General features: G+C 42.6%; 1 long non-coding RNA gene across 1 annotated transcript; it reads left to right on the top strand.

Moving 5' to 3' along the window:
- Positions 1–1710: 1710 nt before the first annotated feature.
- LOC106572467 (uncharacterized) lies at positions 1711–5113 on the top strand. Its single transcript, XR_001321126.2, has 2 exons — positions 1711–2574; positions 4669–5113. It is a non-coding gene; the product is annotated as an uncharacterized lncRNA (long non-coding RNA).
- The last annotated feature ends 13894 nt before the right edge of the window (positions 5114–19007 follow it).

Raw genomic sequence — 19007 nt, 5'->3', positions numbered from 1 at the left:
ACCTTCGGCATAGCAAGGTATGTTGTTCTTGGCTCTGAAATTTTTCAATATAAAACCGTGGTAATGTTACACAATGTGCTGTTATGCAACCATAAGTTTGTTACAATGTGGAAAATATAAAGATTTATGTTAACAAGTTTCACCGAGCTTGCTAACTAGGGTATCTATTGTAACTTGTGAGTACTTGGGACAGTGTTTGAGTGAGTTTCCATGTGCTTGCGCAGGTGCCTGAGAGCTATGACTGCGCCAAGGGCTAAAATATTGTGTGTTGTTTCTTCGTGTGCAAGGCAAATAAAAATAATTGAACCAGCAGACCTCCAGTTGTGGCAGTGTCCTAATTAAAAGTACACAACGCAGAGCGAACCACGCTATACCTACGGTGAAGCATGGTGGTGGCAGCATCCTGCTGTGGGGATGTTGTTCAGTGGCAGGGACTGGGAGACTAGTCAGGATCGAGACAAAGATAAACGGAGCAAAGTACAGAGAGATCCTTGATGAAAACCTGCTCCAGAGCGCTCAGGACCTCAGACTGGGGTGAAGGTTCACCTTCCAACAGGACAACGACCCTAAACACACTGCCAAGACAACGCAGGAGTGGCTTCAGGAAAAGTCTCTGAACGTCATTGAGTGGCCAATCCAGAACCCGGACTTGAACCCAATCAAACATCTCTGGAGAGACCTGAAAATAGCTCCCCATCCAACCTGACAGAGCTTGAGAAGATCTGCAGTGAAGAATGGGAGGAACTCCCCAAATACAAGTGTCAAGCTTGTAGCGTCATATCCAAAAAGACTTGAGGCTGTATTCGCTGCATAATGTGCTTCAACAAAGTACTGAGTAAAGGGTCTGAATACTTATGTAAATGTGATATCCGTTTTTTATTTTTTAACAAAATAGCAAAAAAATGATAAAGAACCGTTTTTGCTTTGTCATTATGGGGTATTGTGTGTAGATTGATGAGGTGAAAGAAAAAAACTATTTAATCAATTTTAGAATAAGGCTGTAACCTAACAAAATGTGGAAAAAGTCAAGGGGTCTGAATACTTTCCGAAGGCACTGTATATGTACTATAGCCATGTGGTAGTCTGTTAGTACTCTGTGTTGGTTGAGCACGTCTGACCAGTGTTACAAAGTCATAACCTGCTGGCCTTGGTTCTGATCAGTGGCCTGAGCAGGTTATAAGAGCAAAGTTGACAGCTCACTTTGAGACCTACCTCAGCCACAGAAATGTGGGTCTTAGAAGGGGTGAGGAGGATAGGGTATATGGCCATCTGTTCATTGTGTGTCACATGCACACAAACATAGCGGAAACCACGCTAAGCAGTTAATGAGATCAGATGTCCTGTCACTGTGTAGTCAGGGAAGACTTAAGGTTCCTTCCTCCCACTCTACATTCCTCTGACTTTCACCCCTCCTGATGTCAACAACAGTTTTCCCAGATCTTATCCAATTGCATAGTGCAGTAAACAAGAGCGTCATCATAGGAAGATCATCCCCCCCGTCTGCTGAGTGGAGGACGGCTCATAATAATGGCTGGAACGATGCGAATGGAATGGCATCAAACACATTGAAACTATGTATTTGATACCATTCCACTGATTTCGCTCCAGCCATTACCACAAGCCCATCCTCCCCAATTAAGGTGCCACCAACCTCCTGTGGTATACAGATAAGATTTACTTGGGTCCCAGCCCATGTGGGGTGGAGGGGAATGAGGCAGCTGATGTACTGGCTAAACAAGCACTTAGTAGTGGGGATGTTGATGTTGTAGTTTCAATGAGCAAAGCAGAGGCAAAAAGCCTGATGTGGACAGTGATAGTGCAGAGATGGCGGGAGCAGTGGAATAGAGATACTAAGGGCAGCCATTTATTTCAAGTACAGAGGAAAGTTGGGGAGGGGAGGACGGCAGGAAGAGACAGAAGAGATGAGGCTATTTTCTATACAAGATTAAGGGTGGGACACAGTAGGTTGAATAAGACTTTAAATGTGATAGGAAAGCATCTAACAGGAAAGTGTGATTATTGCCAGGAAACAGAGACAGTGGAGCATGTACTGATACTGTGTGGGCAGTGTGAGAGGAAAGAGAAAGGCTGAGATACAATATGAGGGAGAAGGGGATACCAGAAATGAGTTTAAAGAGTATACTGAGTATTACGTCATGAGATACAGTCTAAAATATTTTGTTATCTTTTTAGAAACGAGTCTGGCAGGTAGGGTTGAGTTTCTCCCTGTCGCTGGCCCACACTCCAGTATAGTAGGTGGCGGTAATGCACCATAACATTGACGGCCAACTGCCGATGAACCCCACCGAAGAAGACGTCTTTTCTTTCAGTTGGACAAGAAAACATCGTACAGATACAAACGGTGTAGTAGATTAAAGTATATATTTGCATATTTCAATACATGTATAAGCTTCATGAGCGACAATAACATACTACGCGTGAAATGGAGTCTGCTTACAGTCGGTTCGATTCATATGACTTCGAGGTGGATCCGAATTTCCAGAATGGTTTGAAAAATCTTCAAGCTTCCAGCGAGGAAACTGTTTTGGGGATTAAATTATTATTTTACAATCGGTACGTGCTGCTGACATCATATTTTACCAATCATATACATGAGCACTAAATGGTGAATAAATAGTACTTTATTTGTTTATTGTCAAAGAGTGCGCGCAATAAATCAATTGTTTACATTTTTGTTGACGGGGCATAAAACTGACTGATTCGGCGCCGCCAAATGTCACATCGATAGCTAAAATGCCGGCAACTGTAAATAAAAGCCCACCTGCAGAATATTTATGTTTATTAATGGTTTTGCCAGACCCGTCCAGGGATGTAGTAGAGGGTAAACGCCGTTTACGCACCTTTTTATTTGTGAAATAGCTTTTACTCGCTTTTTTATTTAGTTAATTATTTTAACCGCGTATTATTGCGTCACTCATCTCTCTGTCCAACGGGAGACTTTGCCAACGAACTAGCTTGGGCCAGACATACAGTGTGACAAGTGGGTGAGAGGTCGCTGACAGTGGGATTTTTTTCAACATCCATCGACACCTGGGGTGTCAACAGACATCCCCCAAACAAAAACCCCCTCACTCTCGGAGAATGAGTGTACAACTGGTAAAAGTCGTTGATATTTCAGTCAGATGTCTAGCTAGCTATGTAGCTCAAGGGCTCTCTGGCTGTAAAGATGGACTACTATAAATTCTCATAACAAAATACCTTTTCTTAACAGTGAGTAGTGAGACAGACAGTGGTGAGTCAGGCTGCAATGAAGGAGGCAAAGGAGATACACAGCAAGAGGTATCATTGAAGCAAGTAGGGAGAGAGGTTAGTAGTACAGTGCTTCTCAAATTTGGGTTCCGGGACCCATGTGTGGGTGTGGTCCCTAAAATGTAAATAGTGTCCCCTGAGAGAATCTTTAATCTTAATAAAACACATTAACAACTTGTTTCCCTTCAAATGGGTAAAGAATACAACATTTTAGAATGAACTAAGGGCCTTTCACACTGTCACAATTTCCTTTCATGTCATGATGTGTTGGGACAGACTGTGTCAGCTAAAATTTAGTGAAATATAAAGAGAATTGAAATATAAAGACAATCTATTATGTACTCGGAACAAAAATATAAACGCAACACCAAACACGATCACGACACACAGGTTGAAACTCTGAACCAATTATATTAATTTGGGAACAGGTCGAAAAGCATTAAACATTGATAGCAATTTAGCACGCTAGCTACTTTGTCCTATTTAGCTAGCTTGCTGTTGCTAGCTAATTTGTCCTGGGCTATAAATGTTGAGTTGTTATTTTACCCGAAATGCACAAGGTTCTCTACTACGACAGTTAATCCATACATAAAACGGTCAACCGAATCGTTTCTAGTCAACTCTCCTCCTTCCAGACCTTTTCTTCTTTGGACTTTAAATGGGGATGGGAATCTAACTTTCATAGTATTACCACGACGACCGTCCGACCTCAGTTCATCTTTCAATCACCCACGTGGGTATAACCAAGGAGGAGATGGCATGTGGGTATCTGCTTCCATAATCCAAAGAGGAGATGGGAGAGGCAGGACTTGCACAGCGTTCAGCGTCACAAATAGAACTGACTTCTATTTTAGCGCTTGGCAAGGCAGACACTCATTGGCGTGCGCGAGCAGTGTGGGTGCAATGATTGAATAACATGTATGTGTACATTTATTTTGTAATGCTTGTGCATGCGAAGCGAGCGGTGTGGTCAGAATGTAAGCTAGTGATCAATAGCACTTTTTTTCATGGTTTTTGCAATATACTGCCATCTTGTGGCAACTAAACAATTGCATATAGGAACTATTACAAAGCCATGGTCCTTGAAAATAAATGTTAGTGCTTGAAAAGGTACTTGAAAGTCCTTGAATTTGACTTGCCACTGCCTGTTTGAACCCTGTAATGGGATATTTCATTAGAGCAAATGTACTTTTTATTTTCAAGAGGATCATTTGTTTACAAGTCTCCCAATAGTAGATCCTAAGTTTTTCTATTGACAAAAGTAAAACAGTTGTACTCTCCTCTGTAAGCCATTTTGATCAAAAACCATGACGTATTGAAATGACCATGGCTATACATCTTAAAGATTGTGACTATTTGTTTGTTTTTCACATTCTTCATTGTATTTATCCTTGCTAGATTTGTCGAGCCCATTGACTTGGATGGGTACAAACAATGGCGTGTCAGTTCTACTGCCCTGTCCTCGACATCCTCCATGGGTGACAACATTGAACAGTTGAAGAAGTTCGACCACTTGACTATTGCAGATTCAAATTCTGATATTTGTGAAAGTACCACTGGTGGGACCTCAGCGAACACAGATGCAGCCCTTTCATTCGAGGAAGTGTTCCGGCTAGTCCAAGCAGGAGAGGAGGTCCCAGGCCTCTCAAAGCTGGACGTAAAACCTAATAACCAAACTCCAACTCCCTCGCAGATGGAGAGGAGGCCAAAACCCTGGGAGAACTCTAAGACACACATGTGACTTGTACACATTACCTTTTCCCTCACTGTCCACTTTTGAAGAAAAGTTCATTTTGACCAGCTGTTAATATCCTCTAAACTTGCAATAAAAACGTTAATTTTTTTTGCTTTTCACCATTTGATCAAATAAGATAAAAAATTGTCATTGCATTGTTCCTATAGAACTTTCTCGATCTGATCTGTCTAAAACAACTACACCAAACATGTTAAATAGTTCCAGTTTGACTCCTTTTATTTCTGAGGATAGTGTATTCAGCGAGGGTGATATTAGCACCTTGGAGTTGCTGGTTGTGGAGGAGCAGCCATGTAGTGTGAGTGGGGCTAGCGCTTAGTGTTCATCTTCTGCTTTGTGGCAGTGTCTGTGCCCTCGTGACCTGTGCTGATGGTCCTTCAGAAGCTCTGGGATGGGGGGGCTGGGTGATGGGGAGCAGAATGCTGTAGGGCATGGCCTTGTAAACTGTCAACTACAGAGAAACAAAGACACAAAATAAATAAACAGGCACATCCTTATCCCTTTTGATTTTGAACAACAGAGATGGTGACTAATACTCTCTAAAAAATGACAGAGCACTACACATCTGAGGCCAGGAAACGGTCCCATAGAGTCAGTTGTAGGGTCTTTACTATATGTCGTCTTGACTGCTGAAGGTTGGAGGTCAGAGGCACAGGACGGAAGCTGATGTCTCACTTTCTGTTTGTATGCTTGTCCTGAAATGCTGCTGGTCTGAGGGAAGGACAGTTAAGGCAACACTCAAATCGTTAGGCAAAGTAACCACACAAGAAAATGTGAGTTGCAGTCAGTACTTTAATGTGATGTGTGTAGACTACTGGTGAGTGTGGTTGGAATGTGTCTGGTGGTAAAAGTATAGATATCTTAATAGTGACTCAAGTAAAAGTGAGTCACCCAGTAAAATACTACTTGAGTAAAAGTATTTGGTTTTAAATATACTTTAGTATCGAAAGGAAATGTAATTGTTAAAATATACTTAACCCGTGTGTGGTGTTTATGTTTTTGTTATTCACCCAATGTTTGTGGGTCTGATGGACCCATAACATTATTGTTTAAAAAAAAATACAGCCATTACAATTTACATAAAAATACTTAATAATGAATACTTAATGTTGACTTATATCAATTACAAGCAGTATAGACAGCATACATGGTTAATATTTGCCATTTACCTCTGCTAGATCACGTTTGTCAATAAAAGCGCTATTCGTTTTGTAAAATTATAATTTTTGTTAACAAAAATCTATTATAATCAAGACATAGGTGGAATAATCATGTTTATCTTGAACACATAAATGAAACAAGGTTTTTATCACTATTGATGTTTATTGCTTTGAACTGAACAAATTGGAAGGACAAATTTTACATACAGTATTTTATGGAAATTATAAATGAGCCCCATTGAAAACAAATGAAGGCTGGTCGACACACCACACGAGGGACAGAGTTTTACTGTGTGTGTGTTGCAAATGTATTTCTTGCACTTGATGCATGTGTACTGTGTCTTCCTGTCTTTCTTGGGCCCACACACATTGCAGCGCTTCTTGCTGCTACCGGCTGCAATCTAGAATGATGAAAACACTTAGTTCAGGAATTTTACTAACATTTCACGCACTCATTCACATATATAGTTACAGTAGGCCAAGGTAGGAGAGTCAGACACGCACACATGAAACAACATCACTCACACTTACTTCCGGTATTGGAGTTGTTGGTTCCGTGGGTCGGGTGGATGGGGCATCCTCACCCTGAATCCTCACAATGGCTGCAGAAGCTGGGGTCCTTGGGATATGTTGCCTCCTCTGGATTTAAGGTCTCACCAATGCCTTGCCCAGCTCCTCAAGAAAGAGCCGTCTCCTCTGGAGCTTCCCTCTGTTCCAATCTGGGTTCAACGCCATCCAGATGACAAACACGTTGTACGCCAAGATGTTGAAGAATATCACAAGTGGCCAGCGTAGGGTTCTTCTTTTGCAGCTGTAGCCAGTCACCAGCTTGTCTAAATTGTCCACCCCTCCTTTTGTGGCATTGTAATCCATTATGATTTCTGGTTTTTGATGTTCCTGGCCACAGATTCTCCCATCCCTGTGCAGCGTACTCATGAGTACCACATTTTTGCCTTTCTTTGGCACGTACGACACTAGAGACAAGTCGGCTGTGAACACAAACTTAGAGGAATTGATAGGCCGGTTCTGTGTATTCACCAGCTGAGGTGGGAGCTCTGGCTTGTTTTTTCGTACCGTTCCTATCATCGTCAGCTTCCTCTTGACTAGCTCCTGTCCCAGCTTGTGTGAAGTACAAATGTTATAAAGTGATTTGCATTTTAATGAGGGAAATAAGTATTTGACCCTTCTGCAAAACATGACTTAGTACTTGGTGGCAAAACCCTTGTTGGCAATCACAGAGGTCAGACATTTCTTGTAGTTGGCCACCAGGTTTGCACACATCTCAGGAGGGATTTTGTCCCACTCCTCTTTGCAGATCTTCTCCAAGTCATTAAGGTTGCGAGGCTGACGTTTGGCAACTCGAACCTTCAGCTCCCTCCACAGATTTTCTATGGGATTAAGGTCTGGAGACTGGCTAGGCCACTCCAGGACCTTAATGTGCTTCTTCTTGAGCCACTCCTTTGTTGCCTTGGCCGTGTGTTTTGGGTCATTGTCATGCTGGAATACCCATCCACGACCCATTTTCAATGCCCTGGATGAGGGAAGGAGGTTCTCACCTAAGATTTGACGGTACATGGTCCCGTCCATCGTCCCTTTGATGCGGTGAAGTTGTCCTGTCCCCTTAGCAGAAAAACACCCCCAAAGCATAATGTTTCCACCTCCGTGTTTGACGGTGGAGATGGTGTTCTTGGGGTCATAGGCAGCATTCCTCCTCCTCCAAACACGGTGAGTTGAGTTGATGCCAAAGACCTCCATTTTGGTCTCATCTGACCACAACACTTTCACCCAGATGTCCTCTGAGTCATTCAGATGTTCATTGGCAAACTTCAGACGTGTATATGTATTCTTCTGCAGGGGGACCTTGCGGGCGCTGCAGGATTTCAGTCCTTCACGGCGTAGTGTGTTACCAATTGTTTTTTTGGTGACTATGGTCCCAGTTGCCTTGAGATCATTGACAAGATGATGAACCTGAACACCACATATGTAATATAAATGTGTGCACTCAATGAAAATGTGTTATTTTACATGTTCTTCACAGAAAATGAGCCAAGTCCAATGGTTGACAAAATCATTAATTGTATCATTTTTCTTTTAGTAAACATTGAAAATGGGTCCTACAGACCCAAACAGCCCGCTACAAGGAGTTGCTAGAGCGCGATGAGCCAAGTAAAGCCCCACCGGCCAAACCTTCCCCTAACCCAGACAACTGTGCGCCGTCCTATGGGACTCCCAGCCACGGCCGGTTGTGGCACAGCCTGGGAATGAACACAGTTCTGTAGTAATGCCTCTAGCACTGCAATGCAGTGCCTTAGACCGCTGCGCCACTCGGGAGGCCAGATTTTCTCTTTTTTTTATTTACCGATAGCCAGAGGAACACTCCAGCACTCAGACATCATTTAGAAACTAAGCATTTGTGTTTAGTGAGTCCGCCAGATCAGAGGCAGTAGGGGTGATCAGGGATGTTCTCTTGATAAGTGCGTGAATTGGATCAATTTCCTGTCCTGTTAAGCACTCAAAATGTAACGAGTACTTTTGGGTGTCAGGGAAAATGTATGGAGTAAAAGTGACATTATTTTCTTCAGGAATGTTTGTGGAGTAAAAGTTAAAAAATATATAAATATTAAAGTAAAGTACAGATACACTATATATACAAAAAGTATGTCGACACCCTTTCAAATTAGTGGATTCGGCTACTTCAGCCACACCCGTTGCTGACAGGTGTGTAAAATCGAGCACACAGCCATGCAATCTATATAGACAAACATTAGCAGTAGAATGGCTCTACTGAAGAGCTCAATGACTTTCAACGTAGCACCGTCATAGGGTGCCACCATTCGAACAAGTCAGTTCGTCATATTTCTGCCCTGCTAGAGCTGCCCCGGTCAACTGTAAGTGCTGTTATTGTGAAGTGGAAACTTCTAGGAGCAACAACGGCTCAGCCGTGGTAGGCCACACAAGCTCTGTCGTGGACGAATCAGAATTAGTTGGGTAACATAGATAATTAAGATGTTTTATTAGTATAATATGCTTATTTGAGGTACTTGTCATTAGAAAGTGTCCATTTGACTCTGGTGTCTTTTCAGTTGCATGTCTACCTTAGCTGGGGCTCAGACACTTGGGGCCCAGAGAGGGGAGAGGTCAGATTTGTCGTCATGGGAATGTGTCTTTACTTATTCTTAAACCATGTGAAGGGATGGCGTGATTAATGGGGAACCAATGACTTGTCTCTACAATGTCTGTGAGCAAGTCACACCCTCCTTTTCTTTATTGTGGGGAGGATTATGGCAGTAAATGGACCCTTGTATGTCCTCTCTTAGATCTCACACTTATCCTGTGATAATATATGGCCTAGAGGTTCACTCCCCAGTGAGCCTGTCCAGGAGTGGGGTCAAGAGGGGGTTTGCTTGAGATGGGAGTATCTAGAGTTGACAATTGATATATGCCATTGGATGAAATAGTTCTGTTCAATACCGTACCAGGGAGGGACGGTTCTAAGGAGACCAGATACTGGGCTATATAATTAACCCTGTTGACATAGCAGTTACTGTCTGCTGTGTTTTATTGATATCTGTCATACAAAACTTAACCTTTGTGAACTGTTACTAAGTATCTGTGGTTTGTCAATGTACGTTGAAGGGGCTGTATCGTTGCTATAAAAGATGTAGCCATTCTGTAATCACCTCATTCAATGATTCATTCGAGAGTGCATTATTGAAGGTCAAGAACTTTTGCAAAAGTATCTTAATTAAGTATTAAAGATGTAGTTTAACTCGGACTGGTGTGTTTGTAACTCCTCATTTGGTAATGCGGAAATTAGCCACCACAGCTCACAGAACGGAACTGCTGAGTGCTGAAGCACGTAACGTGTAAAAATCGTCTGTCCTTATTACAACACTCACTATCGAGATCCAAACTGCCTCTGGAAGCAACGTCAGCACAATAACTGTTTGTCGAGAGCTTCATGAAATGGGTTTCCATGGCCGAACAGCCGCACACAAGCCTAAGGTCACCATGCACAATGCCAAGCATCGGCTAGAGTGGTGTAAAACTCGCTGCCATTGGACTCTGGAGCAGTGGAAACGCGTTCTCTGGAGTGATGGATCGTGCTTCAGCATCTGGCAGTCCGACGGGCGAATCTGGGTTTGGCAGATGCCAGGAGAACGCTACCTGTCTGAATGCATAGTGCCAACTGTAAAGTTTGTTGGAGGAGGAATAATGGCCTGGGGCTGTTTTTCATGGTTCTGTGTAGGCCATTTAGTTCCAGTGAAGTGAAATCTTAACACTACAGCATACAATGACATTCCAAACGATTCTGTGCTTCCAACTTTGTGGCAACAGTTTGGGGAAGGCCCTTTCCTTTTTCAGCATGACAATGCCCCTACGCACAAAGCGAGGTCCATACAGAAATGGTTTGTTGAGATCGGTGTGGAAGAACTTGACTGGCCTGCACAAAGCCCTGACCTCAAAACCACCGAACACCTTTTGTATGAATTGGAACGCCGACTGAGCCAGGCCTAATTGCCCAACATCAGTGCCCGACCTCACTAATGCTCTTGTGGCTGAATGGAATCAAGTCCCCGCAGCAATGTTCCAACATCTAATGGAAAGCCTTCACAGAAGAGTGGAGGCTGTTATAGCAGCAAAGGGTGGACCAACGCCATATTAATGTCCATGATTTTGGAATGAGATGTTCGACAAGCAGGTGTCCACATACTGTTGGTCATGTAGTGTACACAAAACAACTACTTAAGTAGTGGTTTAAAGTATTTTTACTTAACTCTTCAGCGTCTCATCCTGTCAGCGGGATCAAAATCCAGCGAAAAATCATATCGCCAATTAGCCAAAAAAAAAAATCATAATTTTTTACAAAAAAAATTAATAATTTTTTTTTTTTTTGATAGATACACCTCTTCTGAATCGACCCACGTCGTCCGATTTCAAAAAGGTTTTACAGGAAAAGCAAATCATTAGATTATGTTAGATGAGTCCATCGTAAAAAGCAGCAACATAGCCATTTTCCGACCAACCACTTGCATCACAAATAATCAAAAAACAGCTAAATGCAGCACTAACCTTTTACAAACTTCATCAGATGACACACCTAGGACATCATGTTATACAATGCATGCATTCTTTTGTTCAATAAAGGTCATATTTATATATAAAAACAGCATTTTACATCGGCGTCTGACGTTGACTAAATAATTTCCCCTCAAATGCGTCCCGGTAAACAATGCTACAATTCCCTAAATTACTATCCGATAACGATTTTTTAAATTTATATTGTCAATCTAACATTTATAGATGAATATCTCTTGAGAACACCTGTCATACCAGATTTTAAATTAACTTTACTGGGTAATCACACTTTGCGATAAAAGGAGATGCGATACTCAGAAAATGAGCTAATATACAGAGCTCGGCGCCATCTTGGAACAATCGCATGTCACATCTCATCTTGTATAATATTGTCAATAATCGCCTACCTTTAGTTGTCTTCATCAGAAAGCATCCCAGGTCCACAACAGATGTATTTTCGGTCGAAAAAGTCCATACTTCACGTTCCATTAGCCTGCTGTTGGTAGCGCGTCCTAGGGCTCTCTCCAAGCGCAGGGCTGAAGTTCCGGATAAAATGAGATTCTCCCGCCTGTAGGTTCGTTCAAACATGTCAAACGTTGTAAAACATTAATCTTCAGGGCCTGTAACACCAAGAGAGCCAATAAGATGACCATTTCATTGCCTTTAAAACCGTTTCCAAAGGTGGGGGTAGACATGGCCGCCGGCGTCATAATGGTGATGGCCCATCCCCTGTGACCAATTTCCAATGACTCTCATTCACTGAGTTTCGACTGTATAAGGCTCAAACCACTGTGAAAAGACTGGCGACATCTAGTGGAAGCAATAGGAAGTGCTCACTGAACCATGGTTAGCGGTGTGATTTATAGGGAAAGATGAGAAGTCGAGTCCACAATTCTGAATTCCACTTCCTGTTTCAATCGGTCTCGGGGTTTTGACTGCCATTTGAGTTCTGTTATACTCACAGACACCATTCAAACAGTTTTAGAAACTTTAGGGTGTTTTCTATCCATATATAATAAGTATATGCATGCCCTAGCTTCTGAGTTTGATTAGTAGGCCGTTGAAAATGGGAACAATTTTTTTTCAAAATGCGCTATCCTAGGGTATCCTCAAGACACCACTGGCATCTGTAACTCACCTGCTTTCCCTTCTGCCCGAGGATGTGCAGTCATGCCCTCCAGGATGCGTTTGGCACAGGTAAGAACAAAGAAGGATATCAACGAGATGCATCACCGGTCAAACATCAGACACAGTAACAGTGCATGTGTCACGTCCTGACCAGTAAAGGGGTTATTTGTTGTTATAGTTTGGACGAGGCAGGGGGTATTTGTTTTATGTGGTTCAGGGTGGTTTTGTGTATGTGTTCATGTAGAGGGGGTATTTGGTTTTTATGGTTCGGGGTGGTTGTGTATGTAGAGGGGTATTTGATTTATGTATTCCAGGGTTTTTGGGTTATCATTCTATGTTAGTTTATTTCTATGTTCTGTCTAGGTGTTTGTATTTTTATGTGTTGGTATGGGGATTGGGGCCTTCAATTGGAGGCAGCTGTCTATCGTTGCCTCTGATTGAAGGTCCTATATTTAGGAGTGTGTTTGTCATGGGATTTTGTGGGAGATTGTTGCTGTGTATAGCTTTGTGTCTTACCGGCCTGTTCTTTGTCATCGTGTTTTTTGTATACGCGTTTGTTTTGTTTTTTCTTCTTTGTCCTTTAATAAAAGAAGATGAGTATACATTTTCCCGCTGCGTCTTGGTCTGACACCCGTGACAGCATGGATGGTTACAGTGCATGAATAGCATTTTGTTTGTGTGTATAAAGTCCCTTTCTCTCTGTCATCAGCCATATAGTGCATTCGGAAAGTATTCAGAACCCTTTACTTTTTTCACATTTTGTTACATTACAGCCTAATTCTAAAATTGATTAAATTATTTTTTCTCATCAATCTACACACAATAGCCCATAATGATGAAGCAAAAACAGGTTGTTAGAAATGTTTGCAAATTTAATAAAAACAAAAAACAGAAATACCTTATTTACATAAGTATTCAGACCCTTTGCTATGAGATTCGAAATTGAGCTCAGGTGCATCCTGTTTCCATTGATCATCCTTGAGACCCCTTAACTTTTCAAAAAATGTTGTTACGTTACAGCCTTATTCTAAAATGGATTAAATAAAACAATTTCCTCAGCAATCTACACACAATACCCCATAATGACAAAGCAAAAACAGGTTTAGACATTTTTGCAAATGTATTAAAAACAAAAAACAGAAATACCTTACTTATGTAAGGTCTGAATACTTTATGTAAGTATTCAGACCCTGCTATGAGACTCGAAAATGAGCTCAGGTGTCTCCTGTTTCCATTGATCATCGGTGAAATGTTTCTACAACTTGATGGGAGTCCACCTGTGGTAAATTCAATTGATTGGACATGATTTGGAAAGGCACACACCTGCCTATATAAGGTCCCACAGTTGACAGTGCATGTCAGAGCAAAAACCAAGCCATGAGGTCAAAGGAATTGTCTGTAGAGCTCCGAGACAGGATTGTGTTGAGGCACAGATCTGGGAAAGGATACCAAAAAAACCCTGCAGCATTGAAGGAAACACAAAAACACAGTGGCCTCCATCATTCTTAAATGGAAGACGTTTGGAACCACCAAGACTCTTCCTAGAGCTGGCCGCCCGGCCAAACTAAACTAAGCAAATCGAGGAGAGGGGCCTTGGTCAGGAAGGTAACCAAGAACGTAATGGTTACTCTGACAGAGCTCCAAAGTTCCTCTGTGAAGATGGGATAACCTGACAGCCCGCTTGTAGTTTGCCAAAAGGCACCTAAAGGACTCTCAGACCAAGAGAAACACGATTCTCTGGTCTGATGAAACCAAGATTGAACTCTTTGGCCTGAATGCCAAGTGTCACGTCTGGAGGAAACCTGGCACCATCCCTACGTTGTAGCATGGTGGTGGCAGTATCATGTTGTGGGATGCTTTTCAGTGGCAGGGACTGGGAGACTAGTCAGGATTGAAGCAAAGATGAACGGAGCAAAGTACAGAGAGATCCTTGATGAAAACCTGCTCCAGAGCGCTCAGGACCTCAGACTGGGGTGAAGGTTCACCTTCCAACAGGACAACAACCCTAAGCACACTGCCAAGACAATGCAGGAGTGGCTTTGGGACAAGTCTCTGAATGTCCTTGAGTGGCCCAGCCAGAGCCCGGACTTGAATCCGATCGAACATCTCTGGAAAGACCTGAAAATAGCTGTGCAGCAACGCTCCCCATCCAACCTGACAGAGCTTGAGAGGATCTGCAGAGAAGAATGGGAGAAACTCCCCAAATACAGGTGTGCCAAGCTTGTAGCGTCATACCCAAGAAGACTCAAGGCTGTAATCGCTGCCAAAGGTGTTTCAACAAAGTGCTGAGTAAAGAGTCTGAATACTTACGTAAATGTGATATTTAAGTTTTTTATTTTTTATAAATTTGCAGAAATGTCAACAAACCTGTTTTTGCTTTGTCATTATGGGGTTTTGTGTGTAGATTGATGAGGGGGGAAAAATATTAAATACATTTTAGAATAAGGCTCTAACAAAACAATGTGGAAAAAGTCAAGGGGTCTGAATACTTTTTGAATGCACTGTATAACGCAAAAAGTTACGAGTTTGAATCTCATCAGGGGCAACTTTTAGCATTTTAGCTAATTAGCCAATTTCCAACTACTTACTAGTTTTTAGCTACTTTCAAATCAATCAAATGTATTTATAAAGCCCTTCTTACATCAGCTGATGTCACAAAGTGCTGTACAGAAACCCAGCCTATAACCCCAAACAGCAAGCAATGCAGGTGTAGAAGCACGGTGGCAAGGAAAAACTCCCTAGAAAAGCCAGAACCTAGGAAGAAAACAAGAGAGTAACCAGGCTATGAGGGGTGGCCAGTCCTCTTCTGGCTGTGCCATGAGGAGATTATAACAGAACATGGCCAAGATGTTTAAATGTTCATAGATGACCAGCAGGGTCAAATAATAATAATCACAGTGGTTGTCGAGGGTGCAACAGGTCAGCACCTCAGGAGTAAATGTCAGTTGGCTTTTCATAGACGATCATTCAGAGTATCTCTACCGCTCCTGCTGTCTCTAGAGAGTTGAAAACAGTTGGTCTGGGACAGGTAGCACGTCCGGTGAACAGGTCAGGGTTCCATAGCCACAGGCAGAACAGTTGAAACTGGAGCAGCAGCACATCCAGGTGGACTGGGGACAGCAAGGAGTCATCAGGCCAGGTAGTCCTGGGGCATGGTCCTAGGGTACTCAGGTCCTCCGAGAGAGAGAGAGAGAGAGAGAGAGAAAGAAAGAAAGAATTAGAGAGAGCATACTTAAATTCACACAGGACACCGGATAAGACAGGAGAAATACTCCAGATATAACAGACTGACCCTAGCCCCCGACACATAAACTACTGCAGCATAAATACTGGAGGCTGAGACAGGAGGGGTCGGGAGACACTGTGGCCCCGTCTGACGATACCCCCGGACAGGGCCAAACAGACAGGATATAACCCCAGCCACTTTGCCAAAGCACAGCCCCCACACCACTAGAGGGATATCTTCAACCACCAACTTACCATCCTGAGACAAGGCCGAGTATAGCCCACAAAGATCTCCGCCACGGCACAACCCAAGGGGGGTGCCAACCCGGACAGGAAGATCATGTCAGTGACTCAACCCACTCAAGTGACGCACCTCTCCTAGGGACGGCATGGAAGAGCACCAGTAAACCAGTGACTCAGCCCCTGTAATAGGGTTAGAGGCAGAGAATCCCAGTGGAGAGAGGGTTCACCTTCACACTCCTGGCCCAGACTACACTTTGAAACTACTTAGCATGTTAGTTAACCCTTCCTCTAACTATACCCTTAACACTTTTAGCTAACCCTCCCCATAACCCTAAACTTAATCCCTTAACCTAACCCCTAATCCTAACCCCAACCCTAGCTAAAGTTAGCCAGCTAGCTAATGTTAGCCAATTAGCTAACTAGCTAAAATTTGAAATTCGTAACTTATAGTACATTTTGCAAATTCGTTAAATATAATTTGAATTGTAATTTGTAACATATCATACGTGATGGGCATCCACAAATTAATACATTCCATACAAAACATAACATTCACTATATGACCAAAAGTATGCGGACACCTGCTCGTCGAACATCTCATACCAAAATCATGGGCATTAATATGGAGTTGGTTCCACCTTCGCTGCTATAACAGCCTCCACTCTTCTGGGAAGGCTTTCCACTAGATGTTGGCACATTGCTGCGGGGACTTGCTTCCATTCAGCAACAAAAGGCTGTCATTGTAAATATGAATTTGTTCTTAACTGACTTGCCTGGTTAAATATAAAAATAACATTTAGTGAGGTCGGGCACTGATGTTGGGTGATTAGGCCTGGCTCGCAGTCAGCGTTCCAATTCATCCGAAAGGTGTTTGATGGGGTTGAGGTCAGGGCTCTGTGCAAGCCAGTCAAGTTCTTCCACACCGAACTCAACAAACTATTTCTGAAACAGGAAAGGGCCCTCCCCAAACTGTTGCCACAAAAATGTTGCCACATTGTATGCTGTAGTGTTAAGATTTCCCTTCACTGGAACTAAGGGGCCTAGCCCGAACAATGAAAAACAGCCCAAAGACCATTCTTCCTCCTCCACCAAACTTTGCAGTTGGCACTATGCATTGGGGCAGGTAGCATTCTCCTGGCATCCGCAAAACCCAGATTCGTCCGTTGGACTGCCAGATGGTGAAGCATGATTCATCACTCCAGAGAACGCTTTTCCACTGCTGCAGAGTCCAATGGCGGCGAGCTTTACACCACTCCAACCGACGCTTGACATAGCACATGGTGCTCTTTGGCTTGTGAGCTGCTGCTCCGCCATGGAAACCCATTTTATGAAGCTCCTAATGAACAGTTATTGTGCTGGCATTGCTTCTAGAAGCAGTTTGGAACTCGATAGTGAGTGTCGCAACCGAGGACAGACAATTTTCACACACTTCTGCACTCGGTGTTCCCGTTCTGTAAGCTTGTGTGGCCTATGACTTCGCGGTTGAGCCGTTGTTGCTCCTTGATGTTTCCACTTCACAATAACAGCACTTACAGTTGACCGGGGCAGTTCTAGCAGGGCAGAAATTTGACGAACTGACTTGTTGAAATGGTGGCATCCTTTGACGGTGCCACGTTGAAAGTCACTGATCTCTTCAGTAAGGCCATTCTACTGCCAATGTTTGTTTATGGAGTTTGCATGGCTGTGTGCTCGATTTTATACACCTGTCAGCAACGGGTGTGGCTGAAGTAGCCGAATACACTAATTTGAAGGGGTGTCGACATACTTTTTGTATATATAGTGCAGGGATCATCAACTGGATGGTCGGGGGACTGGAACATAGTTACAAATGATTTGTAGACTGCAAATTGCCCACAAGAAACCCCAAAAGATACAATATTTGACTAAAGCAGAATCATTTCAAACCTTGCTTACATTTGTATTTGATCAGGTGTCTTTCTATTATGCGTGGAAATACTTGGGAACAGATTTCCCAAATTAAAAACACTTGGAGCTGATTTCCTGGTGTTTTTACATGTTTTTTTTTTATGTCCAACAATGAAAAAGCAATATATATATATATATATATATATACATATTAAACCAGCTAAATAAAACCAGCTGCAGGCCAAAATCGGGGAACCCTGATATAGTGTATCATACTAAGTGTCTCATATTTACAGTATGTACAGAATAATACGAAATGCTCTGAGACCAGGTTGGTTCCAAAGGCCCAGACCATAATGACTGACCATAGCCACACCAAATGTTTTGAAACGTTGTCTCCTGCTGAACGCGCCTGAGAACAGCAGCGTGGAGGAGAAGAGTCAGGATGTTATCCGATGAACAGTGATGAAACATCGGCTGTTGGGGTTCCGAAATACAAAACTATGTTGAAAGGATATAAAACATATTTCATGAACCAAAACAATATTATTAAAATATTAATGTGAATTTTGTTATAGAGCATGTGATCGGCATCTTGAAGGGGAGGTTCCATATTCTTGATGGGCTACTTCCTTTTCAGTTTGTGAAAATAGGGAGGTGTTTTCAACTTTGATAAATATGTCAGCAAGTGTGGTATTCAACAATAACATGTTGGGGGATGGGTAGTGTCCAGACTAATTCAAGAGCTCAAATTAAAGTAAAATCTTAACATGAAAATCAAAGCAGTATACCTGGTCAACCTAGCCAATTAAGCTAAATCATCTGTTATTGTTAGCTCATTAGACACATTCCTTAGTGTTGATATGATTGACTTAATACATGTCCCAGCATCTACCTTACTGAACTGCTCTCCACCCTGTACTGTCTGTGTGAAAAGGCAATGCAACAATGCTTTCCCTCAACGTGAGCAAGACAAAGGACATGATCGTTGTCTACAAGAAAAGGAGGGCCAAACACGCCCCCATTCACATCGTAATGTGTCTAATGAGCTAACAATAACAGATGATTTAGCTTAATTGGCTAGGTTGACCAGGTATACTGCTTTGATTTTCATGTTAAGATTTTACTTTAATTTGAGCTCTTGAATTAGTCTGTAGTGGAGGGGGTCAAGAGTTTCAAGTTCCTTGGTGTCCACATCACCAACAAACTGTCATGGTCCAAACACACCAAGAAGGTCGTGAAGAGGGCACGACAAAGCCTTTTCCCCCTCAGACTGAAAAGAT

The sequence above is a fragment of the Salmo salar genome, chromosome ssa15 (assembly GCF_905237065.1).
Source record: "Salmo salar chromosome ssa15, Ssal_v3.1, whole genome shotgun sequence".
NCBI lineage: Eukaryota > Metazoa > Chordata > Actinopteri > Salmoniformes > Salmonidae > Salmo > Salmo salar.
Note: the sequence above shows the minus strand (reverse complement) of the source record. Positions and strands in the feature narration are given on the sequence as shown.